Raw genomic sequence first — 14,144 nt, forward strand, 5'->3', positions numbered from 1 at the left:
TTGTTTAAATAAAATATATATTTAAAAAGATACATTTTCCATCCCTATTTAATGCGTGAGAGACACACAGACTGAGAAAGGGAGAGAATAGAATATAAAGCATTTACAACTCATATAGCCTAATTTATAACTATTCATTGCTCTTGGGTTCTGAGGTTGTATTCTGTAGTCACTATATTCTGATTACAAATTCTCTCTTATTAGCTCCGGTGGGTTTTTTTTTAATGAATATTTCCCCCAAAGCATAAATGTCATGTATAAATAACTCTAGAAACTCAGTTTTTCACCTAAGAGCTTCCAGGCAAAATGATTCACAATAAAGCATGATTCAAAGTCCATTTAAATAGAACAACTTGAGAATCAAGGAAGCCCCAATATCTGACCTTGATGCTGATTCAACACTCCCCCCCCCAAAAAAAAAACTAGAAGGATAAATACTATGTACTTTCCTGAACCTTTGTTCATTAGCAATTGAATTTTTATGTCTCTTTTAGTAAATCAAGATGATGTTACCTACTGAGGAAAAAATAGTGTACTGTGAAATCAGGAACATGGAGAACAGGTGAAGAGATTCCAACTTCAGTACTGTTAAGGGAAAAAAAGATCATGTAGGATCTCTATAGGGAAGAGAGAGAAAGAAGAAAATGCACTTGGACAAAGATAATAAAATTGCTTGAGAACTATTCCCCAATTACTCCACCTTATATTCTCTAATTTCTTTAATATCTGCACAAGATTCTTTTAAAAGAGGAAGTGACATAAAGTTTTTGGATGCTGCTATTTATTGAGCACTGGCCTTCACTATACACAATTTGATTGGGAAGTTGAGAGGAAAAACAAGCTTTCAAGCAAAAGACATTGGTAAGCCTGAAGATCCAACCCTCTCTTACCTGCATATATTCCATATATTGATTTCTCCAGGATACTGCTCCTATAGTTTAATTCTAGAAATATCAAGTTCCCTAAATTAGCATGTTTTCTAAGTCACTTCTAGGGATTAGTAGTCCTAACTTAGGGTTTCTAATTTATCTTTTAGTGGTTTGGGTAACATGATTACAATAGAGTTCACTATTGCTAAAATATCCAAGACCCTCTCCTACAGTTCTTATGTTATTACTAATCTGTCTCTTTATTACCCCTCACCCTAATCTCTTCCTCTACTGCTTGGTAATGTGAATTCCATAATTCAAGAGTATGTCAGTATTTTATACTATCTATTTCTTTGTCTTGTTTTTCTATCATACAATCAACCTGTGTTTGTCCTTCCTTCTCTGACTTACTTCATTTCGCCCAATTCCAGTATCACTGTGCTCAGTGACTATATAAGTATATAAAAAACTATCTGTTCTGAAAGAGACCTATTTCCTTAAACCAGACAGTCTTCCCACAAGTCTAGAAGATCATGGACAATGTCCCCTCCTTGGGAGTCTGAGGTAGTGGGTGGGATTTGGAGGATGGGAAAATCAGGACACACCTCTGGCTGCTCTGCCAGCCACTGCCGGAAAGAGACTGAGCTGGGATGATTAAAATACTGTTTTCTCAGCTGTCACACAAACTACTTAAAATTCTGATTCTGTGTCCCAAGATTTCATGCAAATTGGCCACATCACTAAGGGTCAAAAATGATCCTTTAGATGCAATTAGCCAGATGTGTCAGAACGAAATTTCTCCCACCCGCCCCCCAATTTATCACAATAATTCACACATACATAATCACCTTAGTCCAGTGGGAAGGGGGTTCACTCTTGTTTATTTCTCCCAAATGCCTACACTTGGTGACAGCATGCCTCCAAGGAAAGAGGCAAGGGCTTGAGAAACACAGAAGACAGAGCTGTGAGGCCAACCTGCCTCTTTTCAATGCAGACAGAATTCATTTGTTTTCATTAGCTCCTTATCAAATTACCTGCCTTTGAGTCTCAGCATAGACTGTATTCAAACAGCAAAGCCAGGTAGTAGGAGAGAAGAGACAGAGGTGGTGATGGTGGTAATGGTAGTGGTGGTGTGGTGGGAGATTTTCAGGAAATAGCAATTTCTTTTTCTATCAAGATAAAAAATCTTTTTGGCAAGTCAGTGAAGTGCTTCTCATTTTCAGTAGAGAGCAAAAGAAAAGAGAGAGAAAATGGTAATGAGCCACAAAAGGAAAAGAAGGAAATCCTCTATTATTTTTTTAATGCGACCTCACTTTTGAAAACAGCTCAGTTTACAACCAAATTTTGGAGACACGTCAAATCTATGCCTTGGGGAGCACTATGGAGCTAAAGTCAACCTAAAGATGACCACAGTGGTGTGGCCAGATACTTGGACAACTTGCATTAATGAGCTTGGAACCATATGTAATGCAATTTCTCATGCATCACCTTTCATTTCTCAAAAGGATGGAGCCAATAAGAGCTCATGAAGGGGAACATTAGGCTCCCCCAGAAGCCTAGTGCCAGGCTGCATGGAGCCATAACTTTATGGATTTGGGGCACCCCTGGGGAGCACTGTCTGTTTCCATTAGTATTCTTTTCAAAGGGAGGAGAGAATGTCCCATTGGCTCAATAGGGGTGGGGGAATGAACCCTACAGTCAAATTTAGTTCCAAATCTGTAATTTAGTTCCAAATCGAGGAGTCCCCACACCCCACTCTGCAGGATTCAGATGCGTTAGGAGAAAGGGATCATCAGTGATTAATGGGGGACTCTAAAATCAGGGAACATTCCTACCTCCACCATCACAGAGCACCAATTGCTAATTACTTGGACCTGTAATCACAAAGGTCTGATAAAAGAAGAGGCATGGCTACAGGTTGAGAAATAGCTTTATTGTCACATGCTGGCAGCTTGATAAAGGGCAGACTCAAGTCTTCAATGCAACCATCTTGTCTGCTCCTTCATAGGAGGTTCGTTTGTTTTGTTTTATTTCTAAAATGTTTTTGTTAAGTTTATGTTACTTATGGCTAATGGTTTCTCATTTACATAATTCTAGCACCCTGACCAATGTACCCATCTCCCTCTTGTAAGAATCCCAGCACCTTTCCCATTCCACCCCTTACTACCAACTCAATTGTATGGATCAGTTCATTTATGTTGCCTTTGGCACTCTATTGCTCCCTAGCTGTGCGTGTTTAAGTCTCACCAATGAGAGATCATTCTGGTTTGATTCCTTTCCTTCTAACTGACTTCACTCAGCATGAGATCCTCTAGCTCCATCCATGTCACAGCAAATTGTATGGTTTTGGTTTTTTCTTCAAGCTTCAAAGTATTCCATTGTGTGTATACATGTATATGTATATACAACTTGGTGATTTATTCATCCATAGCTGGGCACTTGGGTTGTTTCTATAACTTGATTATTGTACTAAGTGCAGTGATGTTTTTATGAAGAAAGAGAGTGGAACCCAGAAACAGATTGGTGGCAGCCAACAATTTCCCTTTTGGGTTGGACTCCTGAAGCACCCCTCATCTTCTCAAGCAAATAAAAAAACCTGGGACACTAAGAGCTTTAAATTGAAGAACCAGATCAGGACCACTGGACCTACCCAGAAGAACTTGCCATATTTTAGATCAAATTTCAGCTTTTCATTTCTTATGGATCAGTTCCAGAGTCAACAGCCCATCAAGATCCACAAGGCTTCTGAGCTGCGCCCTGGCATGAGACCAGGCCAGAAGTCATAGATGCCTATGAACCAGTCCAAGTGGAGACAGTGTGGAGACCTCAAAAGAGAGTGTATGGGGCATGGGCTACCTCCAGTTCTACTCCAAGGAGAAAGAAAGTTTTTAGTGGGCACCCAGGTGGCAGTGAAGGGAAAAGAGAAAGAAATGAGGGAATCTCATTTGCATTTATACAAGTCAGTCTTTCCTCCTTCCCTCTGAGAAAGTATCATGATTTTGATGGAGGGGTTAAATGCAGAAAAAATGACAGACCTAATCTTCCTTGCTTCCTGACAATCAACTTTATCTGTTTATTCTATTAACCTACCTAAGAGCTATCATTCTATGCCTGTATCTGCCCATCATATATATATATATATATATATATATATATATATATATATATATATATATATAATATATGTTGCAAGTCAGCCCCTGAAGAGGTTGACTGATGGAGGAATGGAGAATGAGGCCTTTCTCCTCCAGCTCGGACCACGCGTCTGTTACCCTGTTCAGTCGGCAGTTCTGAGGTGAATGTGGCGAGAAAGCCAACAGGCAGTCAGGCTTTTGAAGAAAACAGCTCTTTATTCCGTGAAGAGGCAGAAGCCCCCCCCTCCCCCGCCTTCCACAGACCCTTGTTTTTATGCCCCAGAATCAGGACCCACCCAATGGTGTGATCATGTACCACCTAAAGGTGGGAGCAGAATCAGGTACCACCCTAGGGTAGGAGCAGAATGCCAGGTCATACCCTAGGGTAGGGCACAATCACCGGATCAGGGTAGAGTCAGTAACATAATAATCCCATTAAAAGGCTTACATACACGATATATATATATATATATATATGTATGTATATATAAAATTTCAACCTACCTACTTATCCATATTTTAGTCAGCAACATTGGGGCTTCACATTCTTCTTGGATACACTGAGTTTCTTCTCCATTTCATGCTTGAGGTGGTATTGGCATTCAGATAGAGATAGAGAGAGATAGAGATATTGGCCTACTTGAATTTAGATATAATGAAACACTGGCCTTGACCATTGGAATGTAAGGGTATGAGAAATAGGGCTCTTTCAGAAAGATGATTGACATTAAGAACTAATGCACACAACCCAATCTGTATTCTCAATGTCACTGAGTTACTTGAACCTTCCAGTTAGTGGGTGGTCCACCAGCTTGTTTTCCTAAGTGAAGAGAAAGTAGTATAAGACCCCAGACCTACCTCATATCCTATCCCTACTGACTGCTTCATGGTGAATTTGAAAGACAAGTCAATAATACACTGTCATTATTTCTAGCCATTTAAACTTGTGTTTTTTAACTAAAATACAAAAATAAAATGAGTTAAAAGAAGCTGAAGGGATAATTCTGAAGTTCAGGTGCTTGCTTTGCATGGGACCACTTCTAGTTTGATTCTCATGGTTCTCTGTTATTGCCAGGGTAACCTTGACCACAGACCTGGTAGTAGCCCCTAAGTACTACTGAGTATAGTCTAAACCTCCCCCCCCAAAAAAAGATGGAAAGAAATCCAAACAATTTTTGATCATTTCCCTAATACCTACTTGAGCAATTTGGCATTTCTGCGAAATACCACATTCTTCCAAAATTCTCTCTCTCTCTCTCTCTCTCTCTCATTCTCTCTCTCTCTCTCTCTCTCTCTCTCTCTCTCTCTCTCTCTCTCCCTCCCTCTCTCTCCCTCCCACCCTCCCTCTCTGCTTATGCTACTCTAACAGTGCATTAAGCCTGCAACTTGTCTATTGGAAACCCTAACTCTTCTTCCCATCAGGACTGCCCTCCAGGCAACTCACAGATGACACTGACTATTAGATGTTCCAATCCTTCCACTGTTCACTCGCCAGCAAATAGACTCTAACTCTCTCCATCTCAATTTTCTTAGCTATACAAGCAGCCATCACAATGCCTATCTTTCCAAGTTATTATGCCCAGAAGGAGGAGATGGGGGTTCAAATCAAAAGGATTACCCCCACTTCTCTCCCTTAGTAGAAATATTCCTTAACCCCACTAAAGGTCCATGAAATAGAGATGACAAAATGCCAACATCTAAGCATCAGAACTTAGAAATCAGCCAGCACCCAGCTCTTAAGAGGTGAAATCCAGGATACCATCTTTGTCATCTTTGGAGTCATCAATTGCACGGGACTTGAGATGTATTTGATTTATTTTAGTAACTTCATTGGAGAAACAGCCCTTGATGTTCTGGAGGGGCGGGGGGTCCTTTGGGAGAGCATTGTCAATAGTCCATCAGTCAGCAAGGTGGGGGGTGGGGGGGTGGAGAGGGAATTACAACAAAGAGGCAAGAACTCAAAGTAGACTTTCTTTAGGCCCACATTGGGATCCAGATTTTTTCCATTCTGCAAACACATGGCTTCCATTATTCCACTGATACTGACATATCCGAGGCTTCCAAAGTACTCCAGGGCTCTGACGAGTGAAAGGTTTGCATGCCCAGCAAGGAAAAGGCAGGCTCAGCAGGCTGGGAAAGGCTGCCAGGGGTGGGGCAGCAGAGGTGTTGAGTTTAGGTAGGAGACCCAATCTGGCTCTGGTTTTAATGACCATCCTGTCCACACCTGAAAATAAACTAGCTGCACCTGGGGAGGTTTCTGAGGCTCCAGCGTTGCTGCTGATGTCAGTACAAGTCTATGGGCTCCATTCATCGGAAGCAGTGTGGGTTGTGTGTGTGTGTGTGTGTGTGTGTGTGTGTATATGTGTGTGTGTGAGAGAGAGTGCGTGCATGCGTGCATGCAAGGCAAGGCCAGGGAAGAGGGAAGCAGCTATCCAGGGAATACACATCAATCGCTTCTGGGCTTTCTCCTCCAACTGGAACCCAAACTCTGCATGGCTGGGCCTCTTGTTTTGTCTTCTAAAGGACAATGTTGTTTGTTTGTTTTCTTAGAAACAGGCGTGGTGCCAGAGTGATAATGCAGTGGGGGGCGGGGGGAATGGACTTGCTATGCAAGTGGTCAGTCTTGGTTTGATCCCTGGCACTTCTTGGGAATCCCCCCAAGCCTGCCAGGAGTGATCCTGACTGAAAAGCCAGGAGAGTAAGCCCTGAGCACTGGTAGGTGTGGCCCCAAATCTAAAACAAAATAAAAAAGAAAGGAAAGGAAGGAAGGAAGGAAGGAAGGAAGGAAGGAAGGAAGAAGGAAGAAGGAAGGAAGGAAGGAAGGAAGGAAGGAAGGAAGGAAGGAAGGAAGGAAGAAGGAAGAAGAAGGAAGGGAGGGAAGGAGGAGGAGGGAGGGAGGGAGGGAGGGAGGGAGGGAGGAAGGAAGGAAGGAAGGAAGGAAGGAAGGAAGGAAGGAAGGAAGAAGGAAGGAAGGAAGGAAGGAAGAAGGGAGGGAGGGAGGGAGAGAAAGAAGAGAAAAGAAAGAAAGAAAGAAAGAAAGAAAGAAAGAAAGAAAGAAAGAAAGAAAGAAAAGAAAGAAAGAAAGAAAGAAAGAAAAGAAAGAAAGAAAGAAAGAAAGAAAGAAAGAAAGAAAGAAAGAAAGAAAGAAGAAGAAAGAAAGAAAGAAAGAAAGAAAAAGAAAGAAAGAAAGAAAGAAAGAAAGAAAGAAAGAAAGAAAGAAAGAAAGAAAGAAAGAAAGAAAGAAAGAAAGAAAGAAAGAAAGAAAGAAAGAAAGAAAGAAAGAAAGAAAGAAAGAAAGAAAGAAAAGAAAGAATGAATTGAAGTGTCATTCCTTTGCTGCTAGAGGCTGCATCCGGGTCACAGAATCCCTGTCTCACTTGTTCATATTTCCTGTCAAGCCTTAAAGGGGCCACCTTTTGGCCTGACTAACCTAACTATGTGTCTCATAACATAGGCTAGGGTGCAAGGGAGTGCCAGGCTGAGCTGATCTAGGACAACTCTTTGTTCTAATGTCCAACCCCAATGATGGGATTTTCCATCATTAGGGCCCCATCAAACTTTGCATCCTGGATTATCCAAGGGATAATCCTGGGGGGCTAAGTACGATCCTGTTATATCCTTGTTATCAGTTTTAGTCTGTCTGGCAAGAATAAGCCAATGCAAGAATAAAGAGTGAGAGCATCTTTGTTCAGTACCTAAAAGCTGCCAACATGGGCACACCCAGTCTAGAGCATCTAATTATTTCAGTAAATCCTGGTATCACATAGATACTGGTGGCTCATTTCACAGGCAAGGGAAGTGGAGACTACAGGAAGTCAACCCACTCAGATCTGCCTCCTAGCTCCAACTGATGGCCCCTACAACCTTGGGTGACTTTCTCTATCTCCATCTTCAGGGTATCTCTGCCATTTGCCTGTGACGTAGAAAGCACAATGGCTCCTGTTTCCATAAATCACAGTTAGGTTAAAGGAGTTCAGTAAAAGCACTTATAGAACATTGGCAGCAAAGCAAGTATTTCCAATGCACAGGATCTTGGGATTTCCAGCAAGGCTGGAAAACTGCTACATTGGGATTTGAAAGGCTCTGGGCTGCTCAAAATATCCCTGGGAAGAAATTTGCCCTCATCACACACAGGGCAGACAAGAAACAAAGGCCCCTAATCACACAGCTCTTTGCTAATTTCCCATCTACACCCTCACCATACCTGCCTTGAAATGTCCTCAGGGTAGATGACATGTCGCCCAGGGACTTCATGGTCACTGATGAGGTTTACACTTGCCAAGGTTTCGATGCCAGGCGTTTTATAAAAGCACACCCCAGGTATGAGGGAGGGCAGAGAGCGTGTACTTTTGGCATGCATACAATCCTGGCTGAAAGGATGCTTTTCCAACATACCAGAGTCTGTCACATGTTCTCATTCAACCCTCTTGAACAGGATGTCCAGGTGCCCTGAGAGTGTTCAGACTGAAAACCTGATTCACTGCTAAATCTGTGAGCTCCTGGGGGAAGCTTGATGCCACACCTACAAACAAGGCACTTTCTCTTCCATTTTGCAGCTTAGTTAAACCCCCAGGACAAAATCTCTGCTAAAACCACCACCAGCTAGTCCACTGGGTAGGTTTTGAATCTGTGCATTTAAACACTTCTAGATACCTTAGAATTCAGAAAGCACCTCTAGCTGGAAAGTTGTGTATGAACGAATGAGTGAGCCAGACTGGTGGTTCCTCTCTCTGTGCTGTCCTAGACAGTAGCAGATCACCTTAATCACACACCCTGACTTCAACATCTTGGAATCTAACTTTACCAGTATCATTTACACTAGATGTTGTTTCTCAGTGGTTATGCTATTGTTTCTCTGTTCACCATTTCTAAGTGACTGGGGGCATTATTTCAAATGTTAAATAATGAATTTAGTGTTAGTTATTTTGATATTTGTTTGGTTTGTTTCCTTGCAGGTCAGAGATCAAACCTTTGTACACACCATTGTATCTCTGTATCATTTTTCCTGTCCTGAGATTCTTAGTTTTAGTTTTTTTTCTGAGGTTTTGGGGTGATTTGGAGGTTTGGGGACACACTCAGCAGTGGTCAAAATCTCCTACTATCTCTGTGCTCAGGAGTCACTTCTGGAGATGGTGGGGGTCAAAATGAAGTTGGCCACCAGTAAGGCAAACACATTAGCCCTGTTGCTACCAATCTGGCCTCTGATTTTCATTTTTTATCAGGGCTAGTCAATCTTTGAGAGAAAAGGGCAGTGACCTTACCATTAGTTGCTCAAAGAGAAGCAAGACTCGGTTCCCTAGGAGATAGATGAGTTCCAAGAGATTGTTTTATTATTTCTCCCTCAAATAATATCTTTAGCCAGCAATGATATTGTGGGAATTATTTCAAAGACCACAAGAGATTCAGGTCTTTTTTTTTTTTTGCCTCTTTTTCTCTATGTACCTTCCAAATGTATTTTAATTGTTCCACATTACCTACTATTCTGCTTCCATAAAACAGGCTCTAAAGAATCATCTCAAGTTATTAGAAAGCCCAGGAAGAGAGATTCCATTGGGAAAAGGATTTTCCAATTTCCCAAATAATTGTCCATGACTGGACTGACTTAAGCAAGACCTTAAGTACATCTCTAAAGAAACCTGGGGTCATAGCTATGAGGGAGAGTCTGTACAAAATCCCAGGCTACCTGGGGATACTCTAAAATTCCAAAACAAAATTGATTTTCTTGATTGGATAGAGGAATGGAGCCAGTTTGGGAGTTTGAGCTGATGCTGTTTTCCATGAGTCATTTGTCTGTGGACATATCTCACAGATTAAAACACAGGCACACAAATCCCAAGGTATAAAATGATTAAGGTTTTAAATCTGGCCATCTGAAAATCGCAGAGGCGTTGGATGAGAGCCATACTATTTTAAGAAATGCATCTTACTTTTCTCAAATCCTAGGGGTTGCTGAGCTTATAAAGAATTCTTGATTCAAAGGCACAGGGAGTGCTTTGGAAAGGCTCTTTCTCTTTGATATCAGGTGTATTTAACTTCATGACTTTCCACACTGGCTTAGGAAGACATCTATGCTTAATTCTACCAACTCATTGAATCTCTGATTTCATTTGTTAAAACATTTTTTATTTATTTTTTTTCACACAAACTGCAATCTGTGCTTTCTAGCTCTTCAAACAGTCTCACTTCCCAATCTTCCTATCAGAATGCCTCAGGGACATGGTCAAACTTTGCTCATCAGAACCAATTTAAAAACTGCTTATTCATTGGGAGAAAAAGAAGTTATGACTCTCAAAGACCCCATTACCAAATTCTAATTCAACAGCAACTCATCACCACCATAAGCAACAAGGAGAGAAGTTATTGTTAAAAGCTGAGACGCAAGTTTTCAAAGAAAAAATTAATAGGAACATCTCCCCAAACCACTTATTTTCATAAACAGGCAAGGTGCCAATGTGGTAAAAAGGTTAGCATTTTATCCAAGTGAGTTTGAAGTCAGTCAGAACCTTTATCCAGATTCACTCTTGGTTTCATTCTTCTTCAGTGAGGCAAAGTCTTGATGATGATCTGAGAAAATTTAGTGAACAGACATTGGACCATAGAAATGGGACATTGTCATTTCACATATCCACCAACCCAATCTATAGATGGGAATCTGAGAACCTTCTTCAGTTACTATGAGTGGTTCTTGTTCTTGTATGTTTTGATCATTAATTTGACCAACATACACTCCATACCACTGTATCCCAGCATTACATCAAAGAAATTCCCAACATCCAATAAATAAACAAATCAATGATTGACTGAGTCATAAACTTCTCCTTCCCAAAAACATTTGTCAAAAACTATTGATCAGTTTCTAGGTAAATATTTATTTCTGTCCCATTTCAAATATTTAACACAGAAGGACAAAGACCTGAAAGAGCTATCAATTTTCTACCAGCTCCCTGTTGTGCGTGCATAGACACATGCATGCGTACACACACATGCACACACACACACATACACACATAGAGAGCAATAATCTTTATAAACAAATACTGGGGTGAAAAACAAAAATGCACTCAACCACATATCATGTAAGAATTTGGCTCACAGTCCCTCTGCATGAGGGATAAAAATCTTAAAAAATAATCCAAGAAGTTCTGATTAAAGGCAGTCCTTTGATTATTCATTTATAGTTCTTTCTGACTCCTCATCAGTTACATAACTTTGGTTTTCTAAGACAAATTATTTGTAAATACTAGTAATGAGTTGGCAATGGGTGTTTGGCTTGGCCATTTTACCTGAGCAAGGAAAAATACAAATGTCAGGGATCCCTGCAAAATTGTCTGATACCCCCTTGGAAATCTTTTTATTCTCCCCTGAGGTTATCCGATTATAGAGTGATGCTGGAAATAGTCTTCATTTGTAGACTAATTAGTCGATGCTCAGCAGTTCTTTAAGCATAAAAGGCAACATGGAAATCTAAGTACAACAATTCATCATCAAGCTAATGATCATTTAATTTGTGTTTTCTGCCAGTTTAATGGTCCAGAATAAAAGGGAAATTGGGGGCAGAAGATTCTCGCATCGCTAAGAGAGGGGTTTAAGGACTGAAAACCTCATGAGCATGGAAAGCAATGTTCAAATTTCGGGATAAAGTTCTTCAAGTTGGAAGGAAATTAGAAATGATTTCTCCTCTCTGGGTGCCTGAAAACTATGAGGGAAGGAAGTATGCCTATTTTCAGATACAGAAATCATAACTTGAATATTTTGGGGCAAAACCAAAGACCTGCCTAAGGCAAATCTTTTTGTTTAATTTTGAATGATATTAACTCTTGGGGGTTTTCATGTGACAGGGAGTTTTATCTTCTGCTCTCTTAGAGAAATGGATTGCTAATCTCAAAACAGGAAATCATATCTCTGTTGAAAGTCATCGATAAGTCAGTGCTTTGCAAAATTCAACCTTGGGTTCTTTTCTACTCACTTCTCTGTATTTTATTGTTTTTATCTTTATGATTCCAATTTCCTCTGCCATTAGAATGAATCTGTGCACAAATAAAACTAAAAATAGTTCATTTTAGTTCTAGAACTAAAATGAGCGGTAAACATCTGGATATGTTATTAATATTAGGGCCAATGAAACCATACAGGGGTTTAGGCACTTATCTTGCATATATGCCTGACCCTACTCCAATCCCCAGTACAGTCTCTAGTCCCCCAAGCACTGTCACAGTGATCCCTGAATAAAAAGAGCTAGGAGGAGCCCTAAGCACTGTCAGGTATAGCCCCCAAATAAACCAACAAACAAAACACTCAAAAATATGTTGCTATTTCAACCACAGAGCCAAAATACTATAAACATGGGACCCAAACTACAATAAGCAACCTTACAATTGTGCCCATTAAGGAGGCTAACTCGGGGTTTTGTGGTGAGAGGAAACCTGGGCACATCAATAGAAGAAAGTTGACATGAGTAATGAAAATTGTTTAATGTTAATGTTTTCATTATTTAAAAATGTTAATGTTTTCATTATTTAAGAACCCAAAAGTAGAGAGAACCTGAGAAAGAGACAGAGACAGAGACAGAGATAGAGATAAAGATAGAAACAGAGAAGACAGTTCCCTGTTAGATGCTCTCAATGTGGAAGTTCCATTTCTGATGCTGGGTCACTAATCCAAGCATCCTCAGCATGTCAGACACTGAAGCAGCAGTAGGCACTAATGTTTCTAGTTAGAATCCAGTGATTTACTTCCACAAGGGTTAAAAAACTTAGTGAAGAATTGGAGCCACTATGGCAGTAACGATGTCATGAATCCTGGGCCAGATCAATAACACAATGAGAAGGGCATTTGCCTTACAGGAAGCCAACCCAGGTTTGGTCCCTGGCATCCATAAGGTCCCCTGAGCCTGCCAGGAGTAATTTTTGAGTGCAGAGCCCCTGAGTATCATCAGGTTTGGCCCAAAAATCAAAAGAGAGAGATCATAAGTCCCACAGAAAACAATTAGCATGTTGTCTATGCTACATTAGTCCATTTTTCTCTTTACAGGAACTTTGAATCAAATAGGGGGGTCAAATATCTTGGAGAAAATAGACGCATTTTTCTTCTCCATGGGCAAAAATTTCTTTTGCCAGTTTATCATTCAAGTAGCATCAAAAAATATAGGAGCTCATCAACCCAACGTCTCCTGACAGTGAGAGACAAATCTCACCCAGGGCTGGGGTGGCATTAAATTAAAAAGACACACACACACACACACACACACACACACAAAACATGAGAAAGCAATTATTAATAGACACCAGTCTTTTTAGCTTTCTGCTCAAAGAAGAAATAGAATGCAAAAAAAAGTTAATAGACAATTAACAATAAATAGTATCATTGGAGAGGGATGTAATAATCATGCTACTTAAAATTTCACCTAAAAAAAAAAGGAGGAGTCATTTCAGTAATAAATGAGTAATCTTAAGGTACCCAGAGTCCTCCTGTATTTTTTTAAAGGATGTTTTTCATGTTCTTTTTGAAATTCCCAGAAGAAGTTCTAAATTCAGTTTCCACCCCAATTCAGTTTCCCCTCTATTTCAGACACACAGTGTTTGGACATTTCTCACCCAACAGACTTCTCGACCTTCTCCTAAGCATCTCAGACACCAACCTCAACAACCTATGCACCATCTTGCCTAGCTGATCACAGGAGAACAAGACAGTGGGTGCTAACCAGGAGAAAATCTGTTGGGAGAAGTTTCAGCTCTGTCTGACACAGCAAAAGGTATTGTTCAAATGGTACCATTAAACATCAACCAGGAGCCTAAAGTCCTCCCTCTACTTGCCCAGCAAGCAGCCTAGTAGAGAAACTCAAATAGAAGTAGCCCTTAATGGCCTTCCCAAGCTCCTTTCTGAGTCTGTATTACTGCATCTGCTCAAGACTAGAGTTGAAAACAACTCCCAGACAGCACAGTGCCTCACCCAACAGTGCTCAGGGATTCCCACTGCTCTCAGGCTGCTCTGGTAGTGCCAGGTTGCAGGGGAGAGAATCCTGCTATGGCTATTATCAGCTCTGGGGTGGTCTCATTTGCCAAACCTGTGATCCAGCCTCAGGAGCCCTCTCTGGGAACTCCAAAACAAAATCCAAAATCGTTGGAGTTGGTCTTTTTTTTTT

Source organism: Suncus etruscus, chromosome 1, assembly GCF_024139225.1.
Source record: "Suncus etruscus isolate mSunEtr1 chromosome 1, mSunEtr1.pri.cur, whole genome shotgun sequence".
In the NCBI taxonomy this organism is placed as follows: Eukaryota; Metazoa; Chordata; class Mammalia; order Eulipotyphla; family Soricidae; genus Suncus; species Suncus etruscus.